Source organism: Peromyscus maniculatus, chromosome 13 (genome assembly GCF_049852395.1).
Source record: "Peromyscus maniculatus bairdii isolate BWxNUB_F1_BW_parent chromosome 13, HU_Pman_BW_mat_3.1, whole genome shotgun sequence".
Taxonomy (NCBI): Eukaryota; Metazoa; Chordata; class Mammalia; order Rodentia; family Cricetidae; genus Peromyscus; species Peromyscus maniculatus.
In genome coordinates this window covers 6,965,863-6,983,361 of record NC_134864.1, presented here as the reverse complement: position 1 = coordinate 6,983,361, position 17,499 = coordinate 6,965,863, and the positions used below count along the sequence as shown (strand labels likewise).

Below are 17,499 nucleotides of genomic sequence, written 5' to 3'. Positions count from 1 at the left end.
TGCAGGGGTGAGATGGGGAGATAGACACTTAGACTGCAGATCCTTCCCTGTGGGCCTCCCAGAGCTGCCCTGCTGGAAGATCACAGCAGCCCCCTCTGGGCTAGCCTGCCTCTGGGCTAGCCTGCCCTTGCTTCTGCTCTAGCCACTGGCTATTATCAGCAGTCAAACCCAGGCAGATTCTAACCCAATGGAGCAGTGTGGTCCCTCCTGACATAGTGGAGAGGAGGGGGCATCTTGGTGACACAGTGAGACAGCCACAGAATGACCACCAGCAAGAGTAGACTTGACCACCAGTAAGATACAGTGGGGGGGCTAAAGGCTCGAGTCCCTGGCGCCATCCACCCCAGGGCAACGTTCAAGACCTGAGGTGGTTGTACTGCTGTGGGCATTTATAGGAATGCAGGCCTGGGCAGGGCAGGAAGAGAAGAGTCCATTCTGGACACCTACTTCCTACTTCAAAAGCTACTCCATCTGCAACAGCGCTCACGCATACAGACTCATATCCATGCCCCATACCTTAACGGACTAGCATCTGTGTCCCTGACCCACATCTATGTAACATACAACCCCTCCCTATGTAGCCAGGGCACATGCTGAGATTTCAGAGCACAGACCTCACCCATGAGGGCTTCAACAGAAATACAAACCCCAGATGTTCCAAAAGGTAGGAAGCAGAGGAAAGCTAAAGCACCCCAGAAAAATGCCATGCGCGGAAACAGATGGGCCATGTAAACACACAGGCAGTGTTTGACATGGCGGCACCAGAAAAATATCACTCACAAAGGACAGTGTAAGAAGACGTGTTCATAAACAAGAGAGACCGCAATCCTAAAGGGGACCCACGGGAAGGGCCATGCAGGCCCCGGAGCAGGCACCACGATCCAGCCATCAGGCTTGCTGGAGAACAGCCAGCCATACTGTTCTTAGGTCACACAAGTCCTCAGAACTGGGTGAACCCTGTCAGAGTGCTTACAGGACTCCACAATCCGGAAGCTCGTGTCAAAAGGGGAAAAAGACCGTGAGCACAGCAGAACCAGGCTGACTCAGGTACTCCACTAACCATCTGCCATTGTGGTGCTGAGGAAAGCGGGGAGAGGTGGCTGTGCTGGGCGCCAATCTGACAGGACCAGGTGACCCGTCCATCTTCCTGCTCTAACTCTCCCAAGGTCTCTGCATAATGAAAGAGAAGGTGTGACTAGGGAGCCAGGGCCCATCAGTAGTCATGACTCAAGGATAACCATACTGAGTGGATGGAGTCATCATAAAATCCAGAAGATTCTATATCTCCAGTAGACTCAAGAAACACCATTGTCATCCTCGGGAAGAATCTGGGGAACTCCCTATAAATCCAGTGCAGAGAGGACAACATTACCTTGTTTTCAGCAGTCTCAAAGGATCAGTATTTCCTTAAGCTGCTGAACAAGAGGGTGTCTGGGCCACCCTGGTCATCTCTCATGGTCCTGGAGGACATGAAATCTCACAGCTTGACCCTAGCTGAGTGCTAGAAAGCTGGGTAAAGACTCATGTCCACCATCCCACCAATTTCAAACAGTAAACTACAGAGAGACAGACTGTCCACACCCCATTCCAGGACGCTTAGCAAGTCCCTGTTTCCAACGTTCTTAGATGACCTCCCCACCAAATTCATAGGCTTCAGTATCTCAGAACATGACCTCATCTGGAGGGAGAATCTCTAAGGAGGTAAAAAGAGATTAAGGCTCAAATCTAGTAAAACCAGGTGATTTGCTAAAATGGATAATATGGAGAGGCCCTGCGACCATTACAACAGATAGTCGTGATGCCGGGAATGGCCAAAGGCCTCCAGTAGCCACCAGGGCTGGGGCGGGGCCAGGGGGCAGCCCCCCTACAGTGACCCCTGAGGGAACCTCCTCTGCCTCCACTCCACACCCATGCTGGACTCCAGGTACCAGAACTGCAAGAAACATAATTGTGGTTCTGTGTTAGAACTGCCCATCAAATAATCCACTACATCTCACACTCTAATCTGCCAAAAAAGGAGAGTGAGTCTCAGGGCCTTGCCATTCTGGATGCTGCTGAGGGAGACAGACTTGAGATGGCTAATGTCCCCACCCACCTTACCTATTACAAGTCTTCAGAAAAGGCCCCACAGGGCTCTCTATTCCAGCCAATACCCCAAAGTCTGTACTCTGTCTCAACACTCTGAGATAGCGCTCCAGCAGACAGCTATGGATCCAAGTAAGTCTCATACCTGCGCATCCAGCCCTCCCATGGGCAAGTGCTGAGATTCCAGAGTGAACACACAAGACAGAAACAGGTGAATCCTTGCCCTACACCAGAAGCAAACGATTAGCCTGTGGGCTGAACCCAGTGTGGTCATCTGCCTCTGTAGGACCCACAAAAGCAGAGTTTCTGTGTGTTTAAATAGTTGGGGGATGGAGTGGAATAAATCGAAAGACCAGCATCTCATGAGGTGGGTGGGCATTACATGAAATTCAAATCTCCGTGTCCTTACTCTGACGTCTTACTGAATAAGCCAACGTGTCAGCTAATGTCTCCTCTAGGGCTGCTGGGCTAAACCACGAGGCAGCTTCAGAGACCTTCTGGCCCACAAAGCTGAAAGACCTGTTTCCTGGCTTTTCAGAGATGTTTACAAGCCCCCGTTCCATGCCAGGCTACTTGCGCAACGGGCACAGAGCCAGGCGGCTGCAGGCTCAAGCCAGAGGCAAGTGGGCCCCCACCCACAGGTGCGGGCTGGAGGCCAGGAGCGGTGCCAGGGGCAGCCAGCGCAGCGAGGAGGGCAGGAGAGGTGCAAGGATGAGGATGTGGCCACAGAGGGAAACAAGAACCGACCCAGTCCAACTTCAAAGTTATTATCAAGAGCTGGTTCCACCCTGGAAAGAGGAAAAGCACCCCAGGGTTCCTTCACAAAGCAGACGGGCAGTCCTGGCTCCTTCGGTGGCCTGGTGCCTCCCAAAGCCTCCAAGGGCAGATAGATCAGTGCCACCAGCCCCTGTGGCATCCAGGAGTGACTTGAGATCTCAGGGCCTGGCTGTGCACTTAAGCCCTGGTCCACTCTGGATGCTACTAGCAGAATTCTTATTTATCTTTGGTTTCTTGAGACAGGGGCTCATGTATCCCAGGGTGGTCTTACGTTTGCTATATAGCCAAGGGTGGTTTTGAACCCCCAATCTTCCTGCCTTCCCCTGGGACTGAAGTCTTTAACCTGCTTTATCTGTGACCACCATCTAAAAGCCACTTCCTCAGGCAGGGTGCAGCTTGTGCTCTGATTATGAGCTGGGAACCTTCCTGGGGAGCCAATGAAGGACCACCCATGAGGACCACGGGAATGAGCATTTGCAGGACTTGATGTGTGCATGTGTAAACAACCTGGGACAGAGGACTGGTGACTGTCAGTCACACATGTATGTGTGCATTCAGGTAAGCCTGATGGGTTTAGTTAGCATCACCTCGTTTCTCTGGACCTCCATTTCCCTGCCTGTTAAAACAAGGCTCTCCATTGCATGTGAAAAACTCCTACGTGAGTCGTTTCCTCCCGGCTTTTCAACAGGCCCACACAGACCACTTGGGAGAATGAACCTTGTCTTTTATTTCTTGGAAACAGAAAATACTCAGCACAGCACCAAGTACACAGCAGAAACCTCCCCGTGTTTAGAACATCATTTCTTACCTCTGAGTAAGGCTGGGGTTCCCAAACACTGGCGTCTATCAGGGAACTGATTACCACAGACCAGTTCCTGTTCCCAGCCTGCCCAGGTTCCTGGTTCTGCAGTCTAGGGCAAGCCTGAGAATGAACACTGCTCACAGGGTCCCAGCCAACATTTTGGAAGTCACTGGCATAGTGAACCCGAACTGTGTTTTTCCATCCGTCATCTCAGTTACTGTCCTCGGCAAGCCTGAGAGGCAGCTTGACAGGTGTCCCCAGCACACGGAGCAGAAGAGGACTGGAGGCAGACCAGAGAGGTCTCAGTGACCTCATCCCCTCGAGCAGGATGGGGAAGAGCAGAGCTGGGATGGTGTACAATGCTGTACAAAACAAGCATCTGTAGCCTCGATAATTAGAGGAGCGAAACGTAAAGGCAACAGCCCTAGACAAAGCAGGCTGTAGAGACCGGATGTCTGCAAGCAGGGACATAATGCAGTCCCATGCTGTACTTCCTTCCTTCTCTGTCCCTTACAGGTGACAAAACCCCCCAAGTCTAAACGTTGGATAAAGTTAAATATCCCGCAGATGAAGGCAGCCGTGGCGGGGTCTTGAGAGAATTCCTGCCTCCACAGACCATGGAGGGGGCTGCAGAGACCGAGAAAAGGTGAAGGAGCTGAAGACTTGGCTTTTCCACGAACAGGGACTCAAATCCCAGCTCTGCCATGGAATACAGAGAAATCCTGCCTCCCGGACGCTGGGCGGGGCAGTCAGATAACATCACTGGTCGTCCGGCAGTAGCCAGTCTTCAGAGTCCTGGCCCCACCTTTCACAGCTCCCCCTCCAGCAGCACAGCAGGGCACAGGGAGAGAGAGCTGTCCCTGCTGACCAAGGGCCACCAGCATGGGGCTGCCAGCTGACCTCTCGGGCGAGCGCCCCTTCCTACAGGTCAAACCTACTCCTTGGCAACCTCTCACCTTGGCAACAGTCTAAGAGGCAAAGGAGAGAGAAATGCAGCCAGAGGCCCGAGCCTTTCAACGAGATCCAAATTCTTTCCATGCCTGACTCACTGCGGACCAAGAGCCCTCTTCCAGCTTCGGCTTTGTGTGTGGGGGTGGGGGTGGGCAGAGGGCTGGGGTGACAGCCACAGTTGAGAAAGCCCCGACAGACAGCCGAGCAGAGCGGGTAGGGGGAAGGTGCCCACTTCTTAGGGACTTGTGGTTCACTAATTCGAGGGGTTATCTCAGACCACTCCTTTCAAATCCACCACGCCCCCCCCCCAACAGATACGGAAACCGAGAAAGGAAAGCCAGTGGGGGGATGTTCGCTGGAACCCCAAACCTGCATCAACTTATATAGCACTAGTCTGTGTGTTCAATATTTCTCCCAAATGAAACTCCAGTGTCTAAATCCCTCGGAGATGACCACAGCGTTACCCAGAACATGAAGCAATGCCCCCATCGCAAGAAACACCTTTCATTTACTTGTTTATTATGTGTGTGTGCCTGTGTGTGTGGAGGTCAGAGGTCAACCCTCAGAAATCCACCCTTTGAGGCAGGGTTTCTCACAGGGACCTGAGGCCCATCAATGAGGACAGGCTGACTGGCCAGTGAGCCCCAGATATCTGTGGATCTCCACCTCCCCACACACCACACCCACCTTTTAAACATGGGTGCTGTGGACTCTACTCAGGTTCCCAGACTTATAGTCTATGTATTTTAAAGACTAAACTGTCCCTCCAGTCTGTAGAAAATACCTTGTTTTCATTTGTATTTTTTTTAACCTCATATTTGAAATCTTCCTTATCTCCACCCTCTGGAGTGTTGGGATTAGAGGTGTGTGCCAACGTACCGGGCAATGTCTTATTTTTAAGCACACATAGTTTTAAATAAAAAAATAACGCAAACTTGAAACACAGTCAATATGACTGCCACTCTGTCGGACTGTAATGCATTTGAGGAGGTCTTTCAATCTGTGACACAAGGCTGTGCCGGGTGGTCTTGATCTCACAGCCTCCTGGCTTTGGTCAAGGTGAAGCAAACACAGACAGGGTCTCATCCAGCACACATCTGCCCAGAGAGGCTGTGTAGATATGAAGATGGACTCTGCCTCAATCTCCATCCCACGGCTGTTCTACTGTTGTACGCATCTGTTCATTCCCGTCTTCCTCCCTCACTAACCCCATTAATTAGGCATGAAAGGTTAGCAAGCTGTAAACCCAGTTCCCGCCCTCCATAGCTAGGGCTCATGTGACGTTAGGATGCCATCAGCTCTCCGTGTCACCTCGCCGTCCCCATCAGCTCGCTTTCCTCCTTGCCTCCGTGAAGCAGCAATTTGGCAAGATAAAGAAGCGAGCTAGAAATCAGGGAGAGATGAGGCTGAACATAGAAGATGAGAGTTGCCTGCATGCGTTAGCACAAGGCAGAATGGCACCCCAGCCTGGCCTGACAAGGACCATGTGACCAGCAGGCTCCTGTGAGCCTCGGCACACTTCAACTCTCCCCATGTTCTTCTCAATATTGTCACAGCGGTAGTTTGTAGTCACCTGTCTCCAAGCTTATTGGATGGAGCAGAAATATGTCCTGTGCTGGCGATTCTAGGTTGTCAACTTGACTACATCTGGAATTAACTAAAACCCAAGTACCTGGGTACTACTGTAAGGGGTTCTTCTGGATTGAATTGTTTGAAGTGGGAAGACCCACCCTAAATCTGGATCCTTTGAGGTGGGAAGCTCTTCCTTCAATCTGGACCACACATTCTGCTGGCAGCCTATCTAAAGAACATGGAAGAAGGTGCACTCTCTTTACCGGCTTGCCCTCACTCTCGACAGCAGGTCCATCCCTTCACTGGCATTAGAGCCTACTTCTTTGGGATTCCAGAGTATACTGAAGACCAGATGAGACATCCAGCCTCATGGAATGAAAAATCCCTGGGTTCTTGGACTTTGCATCGGGAGACAGCCATTGTTGGAAGAGTCAGACTATAACCTATAAGCCACTCTAATAAATCCCATATTCATTCTATCAGTTCTGTTTCTCTAGAAAACCCTGACTAATTACACTTCCCTTTCTTGTAACCCTCAGAGATTAGAAAGAAAAAAAAAAGCCTTACAGAAGTCCATGCTACAAGAGACACCATGCTATAATAGATACCACACTATAAAAGACAGATCCCTTTCAGGGGGCTGCCAGGATAATTCCAGATGCTGGGTGCTCCCTATAAAAGGTGCTCCCCACTGCAGCACACCAGTCTCGGTAGATACCCCAAGGCAACCCTAGGATCCATGCTCTTTGCCCCTAGGGACAATTCCAAGGCATGTTCTCATAGCTCCTCAATGTAGAAGGAATCTAAAAGTTCTTATTAATAAAATCAAACCTGGAGCCAGGTATTGGGGTGAACACTGGAAGATCAGAGAACAAGCCACAGCTAACCTCACCTGGTCAACTTCTCAGCTGGTCTTGTTTCCTCAGACTGGAAGCTTCTGTGTCCTCATCCCAATGGCTCTCAGCTGAACTGCTGCTCAAAAGCCTGAAGCTTAACCAGCTAGAAGTTTAGCCAGCCAAATGCTTCTAGTTTCTGGTCCTCACGCCTTATATATCTTTCTGCTTTCTACCACCATTCTCTGGGATTAAAGGCATGTGTCACCATGCTTGGCTGTTTCCAATGTGGCCTTGAACTCAGAGATCCAGAGGGATTTCTACCACTGGAGTACTAGGATTAAAGGTGTGAGTGCCATCATTTTTTAGCCTTTGTATCTAATGGCTGTTCTCTGACCCCAGATAAATTTATTAGGGTACACAATATTTTGGGGAACACAATACCACCACACCTCAAGAAGGTCCCCCATACTGCGCAGCCTCAGTAGTCACCAATGTCGTCCCTTCTACAGTTCACCCATTGCTGGTTTTTTTCTCTCCTCAGCTCTCCACCTGGTACCCCAAATCCTGCTCCTGAGAGCAGTCACCATCTAAAATGAAGGCTCTGCCTTTGGGGGTCACAGCGCGGAACAGATGGGACCATGTATAGGTGGCTCTCGGTCACTGGCTTGGCCTTTTGCCGAGACGCTAACAGGAGGCTGAAGGACAGACAGGGGCCTCTACTCCTGGTTGGTTCTGGTCAGAGCTGGAGGGCGACTTGGCATTGTGGGCACAGAAAATTCCAGTTTAGAAAGCCAAGCAAACATTCTGTCCCATCACCATGATGCACTGACACCCAGCTACATCTGAAGAGGAGGGCAAAGGACATTTGTCCTCCAGGAGAGGGTTTTGCATCAGTACTACATAAAATCGCTATGGATTGCTCCCAGGCTGAACAGAGGTCATGGGACTGGGGCTCTCGGCTGGGGCTGGGTACTAATGCAGGTGCCCTGGTCCCAGGCCAGTCAGCAGGGAAGCCCGCCCTGGGCTGAAAGACAGCAGGGCTCTGTTCAGAGGTCACTTCCTTGGGTTCCCAGATACCATCTCTCCTCTTACAGCTGCAACACAGTTCTACAGATCACAGCTTAAGGCACAGATGGATTTGATGCCGTTCCAGGGGCTAGAAACCCAGGCCCTGGGTTAAAGCCAAGGAGCTGGGGTCAGCAGGCTGGAGCTAGCAACGCCTCTTTTCAGTTCCCAGTATTTGCCGGTGTCACTGCCTCCGTACCCAAAGCATCCCAGTTTAGCCTGTGTCTGTCATCAGTGCCTGTGGTCACACCTCTGGGCACCACCTCTTACAAAGACACGTGTGTGTTTGCATTTAAGACGGAGGTAGGAACCCCACATGCTATGGTTTGGGTACAGTTTGAGTCCTGAAACCCTAGTCTCCCAGACTGGAGATGCTGAGAAACGGTAAAAGCATTAAGAGACAGGGCCTAACAGAAGGCCATGGAGCGGTAGGGGCACCCCTAAAAAGAACAAGCCTCATCCTATCCTAGACTCCCTAGTTTCCTGTCTCTCCCAGTGATCTCACCACCTCACAAGGTCCTATCGTGGTGCCATGCTCCAAACTGTGCCGTAGATGCTAGTGTGTGTGTGGGGGCTCTTGAATCTCTTCTTTACCAAGTAAAACACCAAGAAATCCTGAAACTTCAGGCTCCTTCGATCTGCAGAGGCCCCTTTGCCCTTTCAGGTTACAATCATGTATACCAGGGTCTGGGTATCTTTCGGGACACACACTCTATCAAACACTGTATACTTTACCTGCCCCACCCCCACCCAGCTTCGTCTGCCTCTCCTGGTACACACATCTTCCCCTGCCCCCTCCCCCATCTCCAGAATAAACGCTCTATGAAGACAAGACCTTTGTCCTGCCTGTTCACTTGAGCACTGGGAACCTCCTGGGTCCTGGCAGGGACTCAGTAACTCTGTGTTGTATGGATGATTCTAGACTATTCACAATGCACATATATGGACAACAGACTGAGAAGTCCTCCACTCCACCTGGTACCTGAGAACTCTGGCTGATGAGTGTGTTAGGGGTGGCCCCCTCTTAGAATAGGTAGAAAGTGGAGGTCAGTAGTCAGACTTAAAGAGTCATTTTAAAAGAGAGGCGCTCTGCTACAATCACTTCCCTTTATAGCTACCTTCTAGAAAAAAAAATTGAATTTTTCTTGGGACCTATCAAAAGGAGTTGACAGCATTTTTCCATTCCAGTATCATTCTGCAAGGGCTCAAAGCGGGAGACGCCCACAACAAAAGTCGCCATGGAAACCGCTCACCTCCCTCCTGAAAATCATGACTTCACCTCCCATTCCTCCCAAAGCCACTCCAGATTGTTACCGAAGAACCTTTGTGCAAACAAACACCAGAGACCGTGCCTGAATGGCAGGAAATGTGGCAGGTTTTTTTCTAATTTTAACTCGCTCCAGGAATGTGTGTGTTCTGAACACTCAGCCAGGGGCGCACATTCCTTTGCAGCCACCTCCAGAGAGCCCAGAGAAAAAGCAGCTCTCAAGCAGAGCTCTGAGGGGCGGGGGTGCCACAAACCCCACGACAGAGCTGTGCTCAGAAAGCGGAGTCCAGGACCTGAGCACTCAGGAAAAACAATCCTGCCAACTGTCCCCTGGGAGAGGATTCCAATGAGCGTCAGTCAGTTTTAAAGCCCTCCATAGGGGGTGGGGGTGGGGTGGGGATCCCTCCAGTGAAAGACAGATGAAGAGCCAGTATTTGCCATGTTCTAGAAAATTCTAAGGCTTTGTAGGGTTCAATGAGACAAGTGGGCCAAAAAACACGCAAAGAACCTTCTGGTTGGAAAAAGCCAGAATAATAACCTGAGTTTGGGGGAGGGGTGGCAGGTGTACCTGCATTGAAAGCCTATCAGATACACATCGCCCTGGGCAGACCAGCTCTAGTATCACAAGGTGGTCAGTGTGCAGCTCTGTGCAGAGGAGCGGCTGGGGGTTGGGGGTGGGGCGCGGAGGATCCGATTTCCACTGGCAGTTTGCATGCTGCAGTGGAAGACGGGACAAAGCCCCCCATCCTTTAGGAGAAGTCAATCAGGGACCAGGTGCGTCACAAAAGCACCCGCAGTGAAGGTGGAAACTCAGTTATGCACATGTGAACCCCACGGGCAGGCTGGTGGGCCAAAAGGAACCCAACAGAGCAAAGGACCACGGACAACAGGCTGATCGTCTCTCTTTCAACGGCTCGGGAGTCAGGGCTGGTTCAGCTGAGTGAAGAGACCCTCTGCTTTTGGGGTCTCAGCCTCTCAATCAAGGCCAAGGTCTCATCAAGGATCAACAGGGAGGAGTTAACTTCCCAGATCACCTGGTTGGAGCAGACCATGGCTAGTGGCTTCCCTGCTGGCTGATAGGGTGAGGCCACCCTCATCCCAAACACAGGGCAGTTTGTGAACAAAGCCAACACGTTATCAAGCAAGCTGACACACCTAATCACAGAAGGGACATAGACCTTTTGTCCTTTGTTTTAGCTGAGACAGAGATTCATATAGCCCAGGCTGGCCTCAAACTCCCTATATGGCTTAGGATGACCTTGAACTATTCTTCCCACTTTTACCCAGGGTGCTGGGATTACGGGCATGCACCACCGTGCTTGGCCTAATGGTTCAAGATGGAACCCAGGACTTGCCCATGCTGGGCGAGTACTCCACCAGCAGAGCTGCAGTGTGGAGCATTATCACTCTGGTGAACTTTATTAGAGGCAGAATGGAGGCCAGCCAGAAACAGGACGAAACAGCAGACTGAACTCCACGTGGTACAACTGCGAACAAGCAGAGGAGAGTCACACAGCCCAGGAAGGGAGAGCTCGGCGCTAACTTAAGATCCACCAGGTTAGAAACTGACTGAGGCTGGGGAGATGGCTCAGTGGTTAAGAGCACTTGATGCTGTTCCAGGGGACCAGGGTTCAACTCCCGGGACCTACATGGCATCTGTAATGCTCACTTCAGGTAATCTGACACCCCTTTTGGCCTCCATGGACACCAGGCACACACATGGCATACATACATGCAGGCAAAAACACTCATAGGCATAAAAGAAATTAAAAATTTTTAAACTGTTTTGAAAATAAACAAATAAAACAGCTGAGACCGGGAGGACAATGGGGCCTGTCAAAGTTAGGCTTGAAGTTCTCGGTCTGGCCTGGCAGTGGCCACAGGAGTTCTTTGTTGTGAGTCTTCAATGACCATGCCAATATTTACACACACACACACACACACACACACACACACACACAGTTTAAGGAATCACCTGTCTTGGTCCCTTGAACCCCATGGAAGTGACAACAGGTACTGAGCACACTGAGAGCCTCAAAAAACTCAGCTTGCCCCTGCTGGGCATCCCTGATTCCTGTTCATTTTGCTCAGAAAAGAATCAAGCCAGCTGATTCCTGTTCATATTGCTCAGAAAAGAATCAAGCCAGCTCTAGCCCATGGCACTGCCTGGAAATCCTCTTTGCCCCCTCAACAGTGGCCTCAGATTCTACTCTGAGGTGAGGTTGCTCCTCCCATGCAGGATTAGGGTACTCAAAGATCACCCCAGCTTTTGACTGTCTATTAAATACAGGTGCCATAGCTTTAAAACTCAGCTTTTCATTGGTTCAGGGCTACCCCGAGACCCTGAAGCATTCTACTGCTGGAGTGTATGTACCTCTCTGGCAACTGTCGGAAGCTGGAGTCACACAAGGCTGCATCTGTTTGGAAGAGTATGGAGTCAATCATGCCCGTACTGCCTCCCAAAACAGGCTTGAGGAGAGACACCAGTCTGCATCGAGGAAGGAGATGCAGGGTTCACCAGTGAGGACTATGAACCCGGTGATGGGCTTGGGACTCTCTACTGTGAAAGGACAGAGGGTTTGGTCCCTGCACTGAGGGGCAATTGTGCCTGCCTGCTCCACACCTCGGCATCATCAGATACCAGCCGAGCCAACAAGCAGATGAATGTGGTCCTTCTCTGGGTGGCTGAAGAGGGTGGTGTACACACAGACCAGAGAAGGAACTGCTGTGGGGAGCTGGAGCACTAAACCTCTGGGACCACGGTGCATGGCAGCCCAGGGAGTGGAAACCCCCGGGGGTCCCCACCCCTACACCCCATCCTTCTCTTAAAAAGTGCTCCACAACCTCCAGGCTGTCCCTAAAGGGCACAGCAGGTAAGTGGGGTGGGAACAGGAATTCTAACTGACGGGACCTCAAATGTAAACGTAAGCTCAGAGAGCAGTGTGTCGGCAGGAGAGATGAAATGTGATGTGAGGGCTCTGAGAGGAGCCTTCAGGGGTGGGGTGAATGAGAAGTTGGGGTGCAGCCAGTACAACAGTGGTCCCGGGACAACAATGCCTGGGGCTCCAGCCTGGAAAAGAAGGAAGACCAGGGGTTGACAAGTCCAGATGCACATCTGTCACAGTGCCTCTGGGGAACCCAATGACGGAACTGCAGTCAGCTCCCCTTTGTGTGACATTCTATTCTGTGGGCTCTCCTCTAGCAAGGCCAGCGCCCAGTATACACCGAGGAGTCACAGGAAGGCCACTGGGGTGTCTATCTACTGATCCCCGCACCCCAACTGCAACATCTGAAAGGCCCAAGACAGGTGGCTAACCATCCTGACTTGTTCTCACCCAGCAAAGATGTCAGTGTGACCATGGGAGCTATGGGCTGTCTGCTGCCTGTCCCATCTGAGAAGCTTCAGATGTGGAGGTCAGAACAGATCTGTCCAGGATCAGAACCCAGTACCACCTCTCCCTCCCTAGGGAACCTCCCACAAGCCACAGGCCTGCCCAGCAATTCTTCAGCTCCTAAAAGCGCAGACACTATCTCACCTTGCAAGGTTACTATGGATGGGGAACACCTGAGAGGTACTCAGAACTCTGCACAGTCCACAGTCAGCGCATGTAAGTGTTTTTTGCTGTCCCCCATCCAAGACCTGCTGGGCTAGATGCTGCATTTTGACAATATCACCTAGGTCATTTCTGGGCAGGCAAGAGTGAAAAGTGCTGGGCTGGAGGATTCCAGCATGTGTGAGCTGGGTCCTAAAGGAAGCAGTCTTCCTGAGACCAGGACCTGAAGTGCAAGGTCCTGTCTCATACACGCACGCACACAGCTCACCAACACTCCCAAGACCTGAGCTCACTCTGTACACTGACCAACCCCATTTAACTCAACAGGTGCCTCGATGTGCCTCAGTATCTGGGCAAAGTTTAGCCGATCGACTCTGCAGGAGAGCTAATCCCATCCGGCTCGCTCTCCATCCTCCCACCCCTAACCCTGGTAGGATTTGTGAGAACCTGACAGATTCCCAATACACCCACCAATGCACTCCGAGGCCTGGTGCCCCGGGCTCCGAATTTCCGAGCAGTTTATTAATGGCTATTGTCTTCACCACCCCTCTGCCTTTCTCAAGTTCGCTCTGCAAACAGATAACCTGTGCGTTGCTGCTTCAGAGGCCCCATCATTGCTGAGAAGAGTGCCCACCCCTAAATGTCCAGGTCAGGGGGAGACAAAGAAGCTTCCGATGGGAAGAGGCCTGAGGCCCAGCATGGAGGGGCCAGGCTGACTGAGCACGGCTCTGCAGAGGAGACGCTGGACCTCCCCACTGTCCCTTGGTCTGCTCCAGGGTCTCATCCGGGATACCACACACCATCTTGCTGTCACATCTTTTTAGGTTCCTCTTGACTGGAATTTCCCTCACACACTGCTGCTAGGTGACCTTGACAGGTCTGAGGACCAGCAGGGTGCTTTAGAAGCCTCTTTGCAGCTGGGACTCGTCTTGTGTTTTCTTCAAAGGTTATGTGTCATCGGCAGGATCATCATCCCCCAGGGGAGGCGTCCACTGTCATCTCCACTGTCATCTCGGACGGTCGGCAGGATTTAGCACTGCTAGGCGGACTGTGGACACCTGCCCAGCGTCTCTCAACCCCTTCTCCAAGCCCCTGTCCCTCTCTGGCTCCTACTCCTCTGTGCTCACAGACGTCCCTGGGCCACTGCCAGCCCGAGGGGCCCAAGTCCCAGGTCTCACGTGGATTATGCAGCAGGAAGCACAAACCCAGAGGGTGGAAGCCCTGGCTGAACCGCAGGCGTAATATATGTGAGACCTTTAGTTCCCGCGCACCTGCCCTGACATCTGGATGCACTGGAGGTAGCTACTCAGTACATTGGAGTGGGCTGCGAGCTCACTGTCACCTCAGTGGAAGTGGTGGGGGAAATGGCTAAAGGAGACAATCTGGCCTGTGCTGATCACAAGACAACTTCTGGAAGAGGGGCTTGAACACCACCTGCCTTCACCAGACCCGTTCACATCAACCTAACCAAGTGGGTAATATGGGGGTGTTCTCATTTCATTCCTGCTGCTGATAAAAATGCCCTGACAACACGTCACTCAGGGTAGAAGGGGTCTATTTTAGCTCACAGTTCCAGGTTACGGTCCATCCTAGCGGTGAGGTCGAAGCAGCAGGGACTTGAAGTGGTGAGTCACATCATCACCTCAACCATCGAGAGCAGAGAGCAATCGACACATGCGTGCTTGGGGCTCACCTAGCTTCCCCTACTCTTTTAAAGTCTAGAGTTCCAGCCCAGGCTGGCCTTCCCCTATCGGCTAAGGCAATCGAGGCATCACCCACAGCCATGCCCACAGGCCAACAGATCTAGAGGAGTCCCCACTGAGATTCTCTTCTCTGATGATTGTGCAGCACTGACAATTAAACTAGCCGTTCCCTGATACCTGCTCAGCCTGAGACGGTCATTAGTGGAGCTTTAAATCTGCAGGTAACCTTTACAGGGGTAAACTGGGACCCTAACCACTAGAAGACACTGCCAACCACCGACCCTCTGGGGCCCTGGACTCTGCTGAAGGCCCCTGGGCTGTGGGAACAAGGTTCAGGGTTCAGAGAGCAGCTCCTCTGGGGATGGACTGTGCTGAGGATGAAGACGACGACGGAGTGAGGAGCAGAACAGACCACACACTCTCCCACACACCGCAGCTAGGAAGACTCAGGTAGCAGGATCTCCCGGGTCCAGGGCAAACGTCCTGCATCCAGCTGCTGACTGTCAAGGCGTGGGCAAACTGCCTAGGGTCTCAGTTTCTCCCCATGCTACGTGATGCAGATGCCTTGCATGTCAGACTTTAGAATTAGGAGAGACCCCGGGCAGTCAGCGAGAGACCAGTGACAGTGGGTTCCAGGTGGGGGAGGTAAAGGACACCGCACTCAGGTGCAGCCAGGGTTCTGGGCTCCATGTGCTGCTGCTGTGACTTCAGTGGGGGCTGAAAGGCGCTGGGCCTTGCGGAAGGGGTAGTGAGGCAGTGAGGCAGCGTCCAGAGGCCTTCAAGTCGCCTGGCAGCTGCCGCGGGGGTTTTAGAGGCAGGGAACCAATTCCATTTCATGATAACAATCCAACCCACAGTAACACCTGCCTTCTAAGGAGCTCTCGAATGCACACACACACACACCCAGGAATATGCACACACCCCCCCCCCCAGAAATATGCACACACACACACACCCAGGAATATGCACGCACGCGCACACACACACACACACACACACACACACACACACACACACACACCCCAGGAATACTCCATTCCCGCACACACTGACTGCTGAGACTCCCTGGCCACCACCTTCTCTTGCCAGTTCCTGAGCTCCTGGAAAAAAGGCAGCTGCTTGAGCGATTGGGCACAGCGAGCTCCCAGGGGCAGGACTAGGGCTCGTGCTAGGCACACCCCACACCACTTCTAATCCGGGTGCTTTCTTATGATCCCCGTTACAAATCACCATCCCCATGACAAACTGCCTCATGCCATGAGCAGGCAGGGCCTGTTGTCATAAAACTCCACCTCAGTGTGAGAGGCACACCGGCTCAGATTCCTCCCTCTCCTCAGTCCTAGCCAGGGAACAGTCCGAGGATGGACCCCATACTTTCCCCACGTTATGAAGCTTGCCATGGGCTGTGGGCAGCAGCTAAGTGATACTGTAAAAAAACACAAGGAATAGAGCCCCTATCCACACCCCAGATCACCAAATCATAAAGTAAGTCCCCGTGGGGCTGCACGAGCCCATCTCTAAGTCAGAAGCTAAAATCCCACATAGTTCCCTGGGTTTCTATAAGGGTCCCACACAACAGGGGATGGGACTTTGAATGTTCTTCTTTATCCTAGGGCTGTGTCCCCTAGGCCGGCGAGAAGCTGCTGAAAATCTGAAGCCCCAGCCGACCTGGGAAACCACTCAGGGATGTAGTCCCTGTCTGCAATGTGGTCCCCAGACCCCAGGCTGGAGAAAGGCGGGTAGGACAGTGAGAAGGCGTGAAGAGCTCTGTTGTCCAATCAAGGGCAGGGGTGTCTGTCCATCTTCCCCAGAAATGAAGAGGCTTTGGTCACAATTCTGCCTCTGTGAAAGCGACCAGGCAGAGTGGTGCAGCTCTGTGCCTATTCCAACCCTGAAGAGGAAGGAAGGGCTGAAACTGACACTACCCAGAGCATACAGGGGCAAGGCAACCTGGTGTTCTAAGCCAAATGAAGAGCCTTGGTGGTGCTCAGAAGATGACCCCCCCCAACAGCTGCACAGCTGGATGGCCTGCAGGTGACCTCAGTGTCCCTAGTGGATACTGTCCTTGTACCCTGGCCAGAAAAAATAGCAGGTTGTAAAACTGATCACAAAGGACTCCATTTTGAAAATAATGCCTATGTGATTTATCTCGCGGCAATAGTTATAGATTTTCAATTCCTTCTGCCAACTTGTGTTTTGTAAATCTTCTACAGTGAGTTTAGATCACTCAAACAAACACAGCGTGTCGCTGTGCTTCACACCACCCAGAGCCTCGTGTTCTCAGATCTTGGGTCTGAGCGCCCATGTCTATATGTCCTACGTGCTGTCCACCACACCATCCATGTTGGCCCTGAACAATGGCTCAGGCCTGAAATTCCAGCACTTTCGAGGGAGATGCTGAAGGCTCAGGAGTTCAAAGTCATCCTCAGCCACATGGTGAGTTGGGCTACATGAGCTCCTGTATCAACAAACAACAACAAAACCCCAATGTGCAAGGGTTCCAGGTGGTCTGGAAGGAAGTTTGTTCCAACCTTCCATGGAACGTTGTGTCTATATGGAGGCTGCAGGGAAGGCAGGCTAGAGCTGGAAAGCCAGCTGCAGACTCGGCATGCCAGCCTAGAAGTCTGGGCTCACTTGAGACACTAGGAGGCCCTCAGCCACCTGCAGGTCAGGAGGAGACACTACCGGATCCATCTTCTTGGCTCTTGGAAAAGGGCGAAGACCGCCACGAAATGTCCACATGGGGAGGGTACTGAGTGTCTGCTGGGTGAATCCAGGAAGTAAAAGCAGCTGCAGCTGCGGCTCAGAGACACCCGACTCTCTCGCTGGTCACACTGCGGCTCACAGGAGGTTGGAGCAGGGCTGCAAGGCCCTAGCAAAGCCATCA

At 52.1% G+C, this 17,499-nt stretch overlaps 1 protein-coding gene across 2 annotated transcripts in view; it reads right to left on the bottom strand.

Annotated features, from left to right (window-relative positions):
- The window catches only part of Sh3bp4 (SH3 domain binding protein 4), an 80,951-nt gene that overhangs the window by 48,641 nt on the left and 14,811 nt on the right, over positions 1–17,499 (bottom strand). The gene's annotated exons all lie outside the window — the stretch shown is intronic.